Source organism: Thermobia domestica, chromosome 11, assembly GCF_964235325.1.
Source record: "Thermobia domestica chromosome 11, izTheDome1.hap1.1, whole genome shotgun sequence".
Lineage (NCBI taxonomy): Eukaryota > Metazoa > Arthropoda > Insecta > Zygentoma > Lepismatidae > Thermobia > Thermobia domestica.
The window spans coordinates 243176785-243188932 of NC_137464.1; positions in this window are offsets into that span (position 1 = coordinate 243176785).

A 12148-nucleotide genomic window follows, 5' to 3' on the forward strand; every position below is an offset into this window, starting at 1 on the left:
CTCGTTAGCGCGGTTATTGGTGCAGATTGTATTGTTTCTTTTTTTATGTATATTATTACTGTTTCATTCGCTACTGATTACTTTACACTTTGCTGTGGGGTATACGCCCTTGCTTTTGCTTGGGAAATTTATTATTATTATTATTATTATTATTATTATTATTATTATTATTATTATTATTATTATTATTATTATTATTATTATTATTATTATTATTATTATTATCTTCTCTTACAATCATTTGTTGGAAACCAGAAACTTTCTTCCTTTTCAATGTTTATAAATCAGAATGTGACTCTTTATCTGTTGTTGTATAGAAAAAGAATTGTCATCGTAGCAACGATTAGAATGTGAAGTCATATTATTACACATCCATTAAGTAAAATATTACCAAACTTGTACGTAGGTATGGAAGATTAATTTTTACAATTCTGTGTTAAGACATTTGAAATGTAAAACTAATGATATGGCATTAAAAAAAAGGGAACAAAAGTAATTAGTATCGTTCGTTAATTTCGAAGAATTATATAGTTGCCACAAAATCAAAGATTTATATGAAGTGTTTGTTGGCAAAATGAGTTTCTCAATAAAAAGATAAGTCTTTATACTTGGCAATGTTGATAAGAAGTATCTAGGAAAAAGTGTTGGGAAAAGCTTAAAAAACAAAAAGAAGTAATTATCGGACATTTCAGAAAGCGAAACTTTTGCCAACGTATGTCCTTCAATATTATCGGTTGAAAAACTTGCATCTCTTTTTTTAAAAAAATAAATGATATCTTTACACAGTTAAGATAAAGTAATAATGCATATGATATGAGCAACATCAGGAAGTTGTATGTTAGCTTAACGCGTGGAACATCGCATATTGTCTTTAAAAAGTAACCGGTAAGACATCTTTGGCTGAACGTTTCCTGTATTGCCCTTCCTTCCAGCGATCAGTCATAAGTAAAAATAGAATCTGGAAAAAGAAATCACTTATTATTAGTAATCTGTGTTACAGCTTCGGCAGATAATGTGTCCGATGATGGATAATGTGTCGTGATATATTGCCGAAACGGTAATACAGCTTAGTAATAATGAGATATTGTGTCTAATGAAGGATAATGTGTCGTGATATATTGCTGAAAGAGTAAACACAGCTTAGTAATAATGAGATAATGTGTCTAATGAAGGATAGTGAGTCGTGATATACTTCCGAAATGGTAACAGCTTAGTAATAATGAGATAACGTGTCGTGAAATATTGCCGAGACGGTAACATATCTTAGTAATGATAAATATTTGCTTTAGTCAGATATTCTTTTTTAATTTAAAATTATATTTAGTTCCAAAGGTAGAATGACCGATTATTTGCCTATATTGTTTAAACATTTTCGCTACTGGAGAAGAATTATGGACAGAAGGAATAACACTTATGGCTTATGCAGTAGTTGTTCCTTTCATTCCATCTCAGTCATTGTCGAACACTTTATAATAACAACACACAAAGATATACCTAGCGCCTCCACCATGTAAAACTCCATGTAGGTAGGGCAAAATAAATTAAATGAGTGTCCGGAATCGACTTCCACTACCGGCTTTTGTTATAAAAATTCATTATATAACAGTATTTACAGAAAATACTACAATGTTATTCTCCTCTAAATTATTGAGTTAGAAATTGGGTAGTCCTTGACCGTGAGGTCGTGAATAGGATCTCTTCACAGCCCCGTAGCAGGCTAAGCAGAGTGGGGAAAGAATCCCCAATGCTCCGTGGCAAGCAATGAGGGGGTTAGTAGTCACAGACCACGTGGCAGGCTAAGCAACTGAGGTAGGATTCTCAACAGAGCCCCGTAGCAGGCTAAGCCAGGATGAAAGGAATAGCCGAGAGTACCGTGGCAGACTAGAGGCTTTGGGGTTAGGTTATCCTAATGCTCCGAAGCAAGCAGTAGGAAAAACACCAGAGAACTGGTGCTGGTCCACTGGTTGCTGCCGAATTTATAAGCCTCTAGGGTGGCGATGGCGCTGCTGCTCCGATGTCATGTGCTTCGTAGGTGGAGCCAGAGGTCCGTCGTCTGCTTCCTATAGTAAATCCACGTGGGGTGTAGTACACTGTTGTAAAACCACGTAAACACAAGAGTAAAGTATTGTTTGTATATAATACCACGTGGGATATTACAATATCGAGAGATAGAGAGAGAGAGGTTACCTCACAATTTATGCTGGTTGAAGGTCACTTGGCATGTGACAAATCTTAGCTACGGCACAGTGAGTCCAACTTTATTAAAGGCATTACTTATATTAGTATTTCAATACAGTATCCAAAAAAGCTTGCAAATTGTTTCGGAGACCACTGTTCCACTACATCTTTAATTTCCGGAAATATGGTACATTCTTTGAAACAAACATCTCCCTGAAAAACACAAGGAACAAGATATATCAATTAAAAATATTCACTCTTAGCTTCCTTTTCCAAGTGAGCTACAACCTAATTTTCGGTCGCAAATCATATCCTTGAATGGAATTACCTCTGTAGTAAAAATAGGGATGTAGTAGTTTGGTTAGATATAAACGGGTGGGGGTGGGAGAGAAGATAAGGAATTAACCTTATTTAAAATATGGATTCTTCTGTCATCTTCGTAAGACAATACCCGTTTAAATGTGTAAAATGTCTTGGTCAACCAATGTAAAAACTTATATCCTACAAAGATGGCAGAAAATTTCGTATATTAAATAATATTGGTTTGCCATTTTTCTTTGTATCTAACCAAACTGCCGTTGCCCATACATTTCTGCAAAACCAATCCTGCTGAGTCGTATTTAACGTTTGGAAACTAAGGTGCAACTCATTTAAGGGAAAGGAGATAACAGTAAGTATTTTTCGTCAATTGCAGAGATGATATTCTGGTGTCTTTCATGTAAATTGTTTCACTGATGTGACTAATTGACTGACGAAACAGGTATACTTTATCATCATAAAAACTTATATCGCTCTGTACTGCATCATTAACACGAAGAATACTATTGTAGCTCTATTATTGCAACCTTTATATTCGATTTCTTAAAATAGTCTATATTTAGTTTGAAGGAACTTCGTAAGTGATTCAATAAATAATTATTTCTAGGTCTAACAATAGAAATGTTCGTAGGTATAACTAGAAAGAGATCTATTTAGATCTCACACAGAATTATATTTACTCTTGGCAGTCCTGTTTTATAAAGATTTCAATGTAACTTTAAACATGATAGAAATCTTAATAATTGTGATAGTTAACTCGTGAATAGCTTTGCCTATCACCAAACAAGGACACTAGTTGTCTCTAAAACTCAATAGATTACTCTCAAACTTATATTTTTTTCTCAAAATATTTAGATGTGCACTAACTAGTAATTAGTATTGTAAAATGGAAATGCACATAGCAACTATTTACATAAAGGTACCTGATACTATTTCTATTTATATTGTGGATGCACTTTTGTAGAAAAAAATATATTAATTACTTCCAGTTAACATCAGTGTATTTTCTAATTAAGGTAACGGTAGATGTGTTCTTGATGTAGACCTGATTAAATTCAATATGCATCTATGTATATAAAACAGAAATTTTGGGGGAAAAAGATATAATAATACGTCTAGGGTAGTTGAACTTTTGGGACATTGAAGAGATAGGTAACTGGAGTAGGAGGTAGAAACTACTTCCTATATATTCTTTTGAATGTGTGTCTTTATATAAATAAATTATATGCTATTGTTATATAGTATATTCTGTGTGTGTTATAACATGTAAATACAACCTTTTGTGTGAGTTAAGTAAAAAAAAACTGTTATTCTAAAAAGAGTAATCTCTCTGTAACATTATTACCTTCTAGTTTGAGTTGCTTTTAGTAGCAACAATACTTTGCTTACCTATTTTATACAATTGCTTCCTCTATCTATGTATATAATTCTAGAAAAGTATAACACCGATCTCCAACTAACTACTACAAATGAAGAATTTAGTCTAGAATTTCTTTCTTTAGATAGACATAGTATCTTTTTTAGACAATAAAGTTTGAAACATATACGTTTTCCTGCAATATTGAATAGTATTGTGCAATAATACATATAGGGCACAGTTAACCATATATAGAGAGACTTGTTCCTTAGCGTACATACTGTATTTCTTCCATTTGTCGTGCTTCATATCTTGTTCCCAATCGGGTATGTAAAGAAATATATAACACTTGTCACTTATTGAGTATTACGTTTTCCTCATGTACAGTGTCGGAAGCTCGAAGGCTCAGTTACCTTTCTTCGTAACCACAAAACAGCTCTCAAATGATATCAACGGATAACTCTTCTGGATCTACAACTTTTTTTTATCAGTCTTATATCAGTGAAGCCTTATATCTAAAACTTCCCGAAATAGTAGACAATATGTACCTTATTGCATGTACAAAATTCCTTTTAAAACAAGTGAATTTCGTTTCACAGTGTGAAAATATGTACGACAGATCTCGAAACTGTGCGAATTTTGGGGAACTGGAAGCACCATCTGTTAATCTGTTGCAATATAGAGATAAGATCAAAGAGAAAGCCTATTCCTTGGACGCTGAATTCATATCAAAAAGGTATTTTTTGCAATCTCTTACTGTCTTTGCTGTCTAGAGATCAATAATAAAACCGGAAGTAGTAGTAATTTTCTATCATTTCCGGTTTAAGTAGGGAGAATGTGGGTATAGATATATATTTCCTTCAGACGCTAAATCAATTGCAGAAAAAAAAACTGGTTGTCTCTATCCATTGCTGCTTCACTTCATGGTTATTAATGTTGAAACTGGAAGCTGAACCTACTCTTGTAACGGTGAATAAATTCTACGGGTACAAGATGGCTTCTTGATATATTTTTACCGTTTTTGCTCTATAGCGATCAACGTTGAAACCGGAAAAGTTTAATACCATTTCCGGTTTGAATAGAGAGTTAATGGATGAGATGGAACCTATTTTTGGGATTCTAAGCCGATTAGAAAAAAAATGCTTTCTCGATATCTTTTTTATCATTTTCGTTCCGATACATGTCAACAGTCGAACGAACAGACATACATAGCCGTTCCATAAGACTAACGATACTAAATACTTAGCATAGTTTGGAAGGCTAAGAAACAGAATTCACATATTTCGAAAAACCCATTTCGACTTTACATGGATGGAAACCTGGTTCTTTTTCATGCTATTGTAAAGTTAAAGGCATTCTTTCCCTTTCTTTCCTTCAGTGTGTTGTTTAATTTACACAGAATGGAAAGAATGAGATGAATGAAAATCAACAACTTGCACATACACACACACACACAGACCCACAAACGGGAGAATTTATGTGTTCGTAAAAAACATGGCCGTACAGAAAACTCTGTTTCATCGTCTTCCTTGTCCTTGCGACGAACCATAAATAGGCCCCATACTGAGTTTGGTGACATTCTAAGCCATCTACAATGTAGCAACACTAGACAGCAACTCTACATGAGGAAAGTGTACAGCCTGTAATTTGGACAATATTTTCATATTCGGATTAATATTTTTGCCAATACCAATTTATTTCATATTTTGATCAGAGGTGTATTTCTATATTGTTGGCAGACACTATTCTTTTAACACGTGATTAAAGAGCTTTGCTGAGTGTAATATACTTAGCTTGATATAAAGGTCTTTCATAAAGGGATGGAAGCTTAATATGGCAAAATAGACTTAATATGTGACGGATTTCGCCAAAATATAAAATAAATTTGTATTCGTTAAACATAGATGTCAGAACCATATATCTTTCATGGGGGTGAGAAGTATATAGAAATCGTAGAGAATTTGATTTTACTGACGTTCGGTTGGTTTTACTTAAAATTATACAAAATGAGCAAGTTATATAAAGTGATGGTTCTTAAAAGAATATTTTTCTGTAGAAAGAGTTGAAAATCAAACGTGAAAAATAGGATAAATAATTAATTTTGATCATAAAAAAAGAAAAAAATGTGTTTAAATGATTTATTGTCTTCTTTATAAAGCACAGTTAACATAGTAATGAATGTGTGGGTTTGTTTACGAAAACGAAAATATGCATAAGTGAATGACAGTGATATTTACTTGAACTCCTTAACGCGTAGGTGAGCAACAAATATTATTCCGTAATGTAATCGCAGTGAAATTTTGAAGTTTGGACATGCGTTGTACCTTATATTAAAAGAAAAATTCATTTAAAATATACAAATAATACTGTAACATTTGGTACAAATTGTTACGTTAAAATATCGTTTCATTTTATGTGAACAGGATTTAAGGAAATAACTCCCTTGTTAACGTACTTTTTTGTTATACTGTGCCTTGTTGATTGGGTATTCAATGTAATTCAAGAACTTAACAGATTATTTACCAAGTAGAGATAAATGAATTCTCTCAATACTAGTCACTGTGAATAAATATCAGACTGGATATTTGCTTCTTATTGGCAAACTTAACTATATCATTTGCCTTATATGTACATTAAATAAGCTTATTTATTGAAATCCTGTTGATACAACAGACACGATATTTTAACGTAATATCTTAGACCAATTATCAAAGAGTTACTCATATATTTTAAAATTGTTCTTCTAATTATGGATACAGCTCATTTTACCATGACATTTTTTAACCCGAACTTTGCAGAAATGAAAAGATACTGTTCTAAGATCGTTGAGAATTTTTATTTACGTAAAGATGAAAACTTAAAAATAAGTTTTGGCATTAATACATATATACTTCCATACTTCCATAATCTTTTTATTTTATGATCACGATCATATCTTTCTTTTGTTAACATGGTTTTAATTTCAACAGTTTCGTATTCATATTTAAGTTAATAATTATTCATATTCACTATTTACGTTAACCTTATATTCATATATATATATATATATATATATATATATATTCGAGGCACATCTTATTCACAATTTTTATTTGTTTAGTTAAAACGCTCTTGCTTCCAATAGAACTTTAAGAAAACACACATACTTTTATTTTGCTGCAGCTCACAACAAACGTTTTGTTTAAAGCCAGCAGAAAATATTAAAGAATTAAAAAAAGGAGATGGAACCGTATTGACTGATCAAGGAAGACGTGTAGAGAATGTTGTAACGTTTGCCCAAATTTAATTTGGTTTCAGTTGAAAAACTATATCTAAACTTCGTACAAGTAGAAGTTTAACTAGTTTGTCTACTAGAAAAATGCTAACATTCCTTGTTAACACACCATTCTTCTACAGCTGGCCTAGAGAAGTGTTTCTTTAGGAAATACCTATCATAAGCCATAAGTAACTCTTACAACGAAAAGTGTTATGATATCTGAAGTTTCAGAGGACTTGTTAACTTCTACTTTATAGAAAACATATAAACCTTTCCCGTAACATGTATAAAACCATCATCATAAGCGTTCTGTCATTACTAGTACATATATATACATAACCTCAAATATGAGAGATTACCGAGTGCACAGTCTGGGGGGTAGAGTATGAGTGAAAACCGTTTCATACTATTTGAGGAACTGTTTGTACCGTTCACCTTTTGGGCTTAAGTAAATCAGAATCAAACTTGAAACATGCTGATTACGGAGTAATTTACTTGTATATAGAACTTCTTATAATATTTTTGTCATCTATAACTTCTGAATGATTATAATAAAGTTGCAGATAATTCCTGGTTAAAATTATAACATTTCTTATTAAATTAAGAAGAAAAAATGAAATTATCGTATTTGTCGACGTATAAGACGCTCCCCATTTTCAGTATTCAATTTTGAGAAAAAATCTCCATATTATAAAGTTATATATATATATATATATATATATATATATATATATATATATATATATATATATATACTGATATTTTAGCTAGAAATAGGCCTACATGTTATATTAACAATGTTTAATTAAATATAGAAACACATGCGCGTTTCGAATATCTATAGCCCATGTGCGTCCAGAGAAAACTGTACATACTATGAAATGGCAAATAAGGCGATTGTACCTAAAGCACGTTTACTGAACTACTACTAGGTACTGAACTCATGTTTCTAGAATGCTTTTGCATACTGTAAAGAAACCATACCGGCGTAAAAAGACACATTCCATTTTAGGACTTATTATACAAAGAAAAAAGTGCGTCTTACACGTTGGCAAATACGGTAGCTAACCCATTTGAAAATTTTCTCGCCTCAGTTCAGCAGCCTTTCGATTGGTTTGATGCAGCTTTCCACTCTTTCCTATCCTGAGCCAGACTTTTTATTTCCATTTACTTTTTCTTTCCTACTTCTTATATTATTGTTTGACGCAGCTTTCCACTCTTTCCTACTCTGAACCAGACTTTGTATTTCCATGTACTTTTTCTTTCCTCCTTCTTATATTATTGTTTGACGCAGCTTTCCACTCTTTCCTACTCTGAGCCAGACTTTTGATTTCCATTTACTTTTTCTTTCCTACTTCTTATATTATTCTTTGACAAGGCTTTCCACTCTTTCCTACTCTGAGCCAGACTTTTTATTTCCATGTACTTTTTCTTTCCTACTTCTTATATTATTCTTTGACAAGGCTTTCCACTCTTTCCTACTCTGAGCCAGACTTTTTATTTCCATTTACTTTTTCTTTCCTACTTCTTATATTATTCTTTGACAAGGCTTTCCACTCTTTCCTACTCTGAGCCAGACTTTTTATTTCCATTTACTTTTTCTTTCCTACTTCTTATATTATTCTTTGACAAGGCTTTCCACTCTTTCCTACTCTGAGCCAGACTTTGTATTTCCATGTACTTTTTCTTTCCTACTTCCTATATTATTGTTTGACGCAGCTTTCCACTCTTTCCTACTCTGAGCCAGACTTTTTATTTCCATTTACTTTTTCTTTCCTACTTCTTATATTATTCTTTGACAAGGCTTTCCACTCTTTCCTACTCTGAGCCAGACTTTTTATTTCCATTTACTTTTTCTTACCTACTTCTTATATTATTATTTGACGCCACTTTCCACTCTTTCCTATTCTGAGCCAGACATTTTATTTCCATGTACTTTTTCTTACCTATATGTTGTATTAGTTATTTGGCGTACAAGCGATTAAAATATTATATATTTGTACTGCGATATTAAACATGTCAATTTATTTTTATATAAAAGTCACAAAGATATTTTAGATACACCTTATTGTTACTATAGCTTAATTCAATGAGTTTACACAAAACATGTTAACTAAACTATAAATGAATTGGTGAGTGGAAGAACAGTACTAGTTCAAAATGACACTTCATGAATATTTCAATAAGAAAATTATGTTATGTTGTTCTACACATGAAATTCATTTTTAAACTACGTAATTAAATTACGTGTAAATTGTTATACGAATCTATTGGAATGCGTTGTTCTATGAATTCAACGCTTAGTTTTGACGTTAAGGATAATGATTTATTTTGTATTTGTACTATTATTCTAATTACCAATTCAAATATTCATATTTCATTTTCATAGTACTGATACATATCATACATAGTTATTAGAGTGGGCCGAAAAAAATTAAAATTTGATTTTCAAGTTCTAATATCGCGGAAAAGTTGCGAATTGGAGAGATAAGTTGCGAGTAAATAAAGGAAATAGCATCATTTTATATCTTTCAGTCGCGCATGTAGTGTAAAGTTTGCCGAAATTTGGAAAAATTCACATTTTTACGATATTTTTTTTTTTTTTTTTTATCTTACATAACTTGTCAATATTTAAGTTGAACAGCTGTTGTCGAATCTTATTCGAACCGAAAATGATTTAGACAAAAAAGTAATTGTTTAAATGAATCAACGTATTCCGATCGCTCAACGGCTGTCAATTCTGAGAAATTCAGGCGCTCGTTGTAACTCGCTTAGATAAATGACCACGACCTTCCACGCACCCATAAATCAGATTTCAAAGTATCTTCAGCTAAGAATGAGTAAAATCGAATCTGTTCAATGGTTCAAGATGAGTGTCTTGGACTTATGACTCTTCACTCAAAAACTGTTTTTTGTTAATAAAAAAAATCTGTTTATAAATGTTATTAATAGTCTGAAATAATCTGTTTTTAAACATTTAAACTTCTATTCAATAGTAATAATAAAACATGTAAGTTGTTAGTATTTTTTGTCCTTGAACTGTGATCTGCCTTTATTTGTAAATTTTGTTTTGAAATTTTATTAACTTTGGAGACAATGCGCCACCAGAAGAGTTGATAAATTTAAATAATATTTAAACATTATTTTCTGTGGTTCTACTATATAAGAATTTGAGCTATTACATTCGGAAAAAAGCTAATTTATCAATGATAAAAATTATCGTAAAGATGCCAATTTTTCTCAATGTCGGCAAACTTTGGAACACATTCCCGACCGGAACATATAAACTGATTTTATTTCTTTTTCAGTCTCCCCAATTTGCAACTTTTCCGCGGTATTACGACTTGAAAAAAAAAAAAAAAAAAAAAAAAAAAAAAAAAAAAAAAAAAAAAAAAAAAAAAAGTCGGCCCATCCTAGCATATATATTTGCTCGTTTTATATTAACCGTCGTGTTAATTTCGTAGTTTCTAGCTCTTCATTAACTTTTACCTTTACAAGTTTTAACCGTATATGTGTCAAAATATTCAGAAACTGAATAAATGTTTCGTATATTTCAATTGCGGCCTTCCATTAGGTAGTTTTCCTTCCGCTATTCCCTTCATAGCTAACAGCGTGTTTTCTCCATGCCTTATGATGTATCTAATCAATCTATCTCTTCTTTTCGAAATATTCTTGAGTAGAATCGTTTCTTCTTCTATCGTTTCCATTACCCTTTCATTTTATACCTTATCCATTCATCTAATTTTCGACATCCTTCTCTAACGCCACATTTCGAAAGCTTCCATTCTTCTTTTTTCTCTTCTACTCTTCATGCTTGTCATCCGCACAATACCACACTTCACATATATGCTTTTGTCAGCCTTTTCCTCAGTTTTATACCTATGTTTTCGGTTAGAAACATATTATTTTCTTCAAATGCTTTCTTTGCCTGGGATATTTTTGATTTTACATAATCTTCAAATGCTTTCTTTGCCTGGATTATTTTTGATTTTACATAATCTTCAAATACTTTTTTTTACCTGGGCTATTTTTGATTTTACGCAATCTTCAAATGCTTTCTTTGCCTGGGATATTTTTGATTTTACATAATCTTCAAATACTTTCTTTGTTTGGGCTATTTTTGATTTTACGTAATCTTCAAATGCTTTCTTTGCCTGGGATATTTTTGATTTTACATAATCTTCAAATGCTTTCTTTGCCTACATAATCTTCAAATGCTTTCTTTGCCTGAGACATTTTTGATTTTACGTCATCTTGAAATGCTTTCTTTGCCTGGGCTACTTTCGATTTTACATCTTGTTTATATCAATTATCGCTCGTTATTTTACTCCCCAAGTAACATAATTCCTGCATCTCTGCCACCAGGTGATCTCCTATTTTGATCTTCATTTTTATTGTTGTGCTTTCCTTGCGCATCTCATACGTTTTGTTTTGCTCTTCTTGATCTTCATGTTAGAATTGCTGCTAAGCATCTCTAGCATTCCGTTTAAACCTGCTTCTACTCTTTTTTTTTTTTTTTTTTTTTTTCACTGTATGGCATCATCACGATAACGCAAACCTAAGTGTATGTATTTTCTGTCTGTGAACAGTTATGCGTAGGCTGTGAGTGTCCTTGATTTCTTTTATTGCTTCTTCAATGTAGAGATAGAAAATGAAAATTTTCAAAGGTTTTTCTCTCGTGAACTTGGCTGTATGATTATATTTAACCTAGACTTATAGTGCTTCACTCTTCGTCCTTGTCACATTCCAGTGTTTTATTGTTTTTAAATTGCTTGCTTCAAAGATACTACTTTGATTCAATAATATTTATTTACTAGCATCAATTACCCTCTTCGCTGGGTTAAATTAAGGAAAAATAGTAATATGTTCCATTACTCAGTCACTTTTTACTATTACTAAAGCGCTCTTTAATATAGGTCATTTTGGATCATTTTTATATTTCTCTCTCCTCCTCCTCCCCCATGTTGCGGGGCCGAATTTAGATTTAAACGGCATCGCAGGTGTCACTGTTCATCACAGCGACTCGAAAACTATGGATT